The sequence below is a fragment of the Neolamprologus brichardi genome, chromosome 14, assembly GCF_056152115.1.
Source record: "Neolamprologus brichardi isolate AB-2024 chromosome 14, ASM5615211v1, whole genome shotgun sequence".
Lineage (NCBI taxonomy): Eukaryota > Metazoa > Chordata > Actinopteri > Cichliformes > Cichlidae > Neolamprologus > Neolamprologus brichardi.
Genome location: NC_142117.1, coordinates 11,741,302 through 11,743,283, shown reverse-complemented (window position 1 = coordinate 11,743,283; position 1,982 = coordinate 11,741,302). Strand labels below are relative to the sequence as shown.

Sequence of the window (1,982 nt, the reverse complement as noted above, 5' to 3'; positions counted from 1 at the left end):
GGCTATGATTTTCAAATGAAATGCAAAATGACCTGATAATGCATCTGAGAAAGAGTCCAGTTCTTATTCTCCTTAGCCCAGCTAAGACGCTTCTATTATTTCCTGTGGTTCAGGAGTTTCTTTATATTAGAAATGTGACAGTTGTAGCTTGTCTGCTAAAGATTTCCATCCCTGTTGGCACTTGAATATTGACACCAGCTTCAGGTCACTGCTTTTTAACCTCTCCCTAGTCCTTGAACCAACTATTCTGGACAATGCTCTCAAGGCTCTGAAACCCCCTGCTGGTCACCTTTTCGTGCCACGGGTTTCTCTTTTAGGCATCTCACCATCAATTTGCTTTGATACAACCCTCTGTGAACAGCTAGACATTTCATAAATGCCCTGTCTGAAGGTTGTCAATATGTTTTGTTTAGACAATTAACAAGGTCAGGAATCTGACCATAATTTTGGTTGTGTGTACTCAACTAGACTGAGAGATAAAAAGTATTAATATTATTTCAATAATAATTTGCTAAAACTCAAAAGGAATTATTCAAATACTCTCTGATACTTAATTGTTCATGTTTATAAACTGGAAGCCATAATCCCCCATTTGGAAAAAAAAAAAAAAAAAAGAGGCTTAAAATATTCCTCTTGTTATGCAGTTTTGTAATTGAGATGACAAAACACACAACTTGTTCACAATTGTTACGTCCCCCCCACCATGGTGGTGGCAAAGGCAGGAAGGAGACAGCAACACCGGACAACCACAATCAATGAAGGAGGAGGACAACAGGACATCAGGCAGGATTTATTGGAATCTATAAGAAAAAGGGAGGGGGAGGAGGACTGGGCGGTTGAGCCAAATCAAAGAAAGTAATAAAACAAAAAGAGGTCGAGAGCTCCTAAGAGAGGGCCTAACTAAAACAAAAATGCAAAACAAAAGGCCTACCTAGCTGCTTGACAAAAGGTCAGTGAAAACATACAAAAGTGGCATCAACCGCATAACCTAGTGTGTCTAACAGTTAACGCCTGCAATCAGTGTATTGGGTACCCCAGCTTACCTGTCCAGCCTCCCACCACACATAATACAAAGACGCCTGTTCGCAAATGTTTGTCATAGCAGAAGCCAGCAACCACCAGCTGGCCAGGGAGCTGCTCATTTGTAGTGATCCTCGGCGTGTGATTGGCCAACTGGGCCCAGACCAGCCAATAGACACATGCCAATCAACTTCGAACTGGCCAATAGGTGGAGGCTTGACACCTGAAAGATAAATAGAACACAAAAGCAAAGCCACATCTCTTGGCACGTAACAACAATATTGTAATACTACACAGTATGATTTTATTGTATTTAATGTTTCTATTTATTCTATTTATGTATTTAAGGAATGCAAACCTCATCAATTAGCAAATCCACCTAGGGTTTCTTGACCCGTTACCCTTTAACTTCTTTTCTATCTTGTTTTATCTTATTGTCTGAAATTATGATTTAATAATATCTAACTGCAAATCCTCACAGTACACACAGCAAAATGAGAGGATAAGAGTTCACATTGTTACAGAAAACAAAGAATGTGCCCCAGAGGACAAAAGCTTGACTTTTGTAGCCCGGGTAGCGCAGACGGAAGAGCATCAGACTTTTAATCTGAGGGTCCAGGGTTCAAGTCCCTGTCCAGGTGTTTCCTGGCATCCGTATCCTTTGGTGGTTCCATGTCTTTACCTAACAAGCTCAGCTGTTCTTGATAGTTCTGTGACCGCATTGTCATTTGTAGCAAAGTCCATGGACTGCAGGTGAGATGACAATGTGGGACTTGTAGATCTCAGGAACAAAGGCCTCTTTCAGATAATCCCAGCGTACAAGGTCTGCAAAGAATCTTTCCCTGCCCCTTGGTCCAACTCGCCACCAGTTGGTTCTCAGCTCAGCTCCTTTCCTAAACCCAGTGTCCAAGACATGCCAATGTCATCAGTTACTAGGGTGCCTTGACCCTTTAACTTCTTGT

General features: G+C 41.6%; 1 non-coding gene across 1 annotated transcript; it reads left to right on the top strand.

Annotated features, from left to right (window-relative positions):
• The first annotated feature begins 1,588 nt into the window (after positions 1-1,588).
• Positions 1,589-1,661, top strand: trnak-uuu (transfer RNA lysine (anticodon UUU)). Its single transcript has one exon. It is a non-coding gene; the product is annotated as a tRNA-Lys (tRNA).
• The last annotated feature ends 321 nt before the right edge of the window (positions 1,662-1,982 follow it).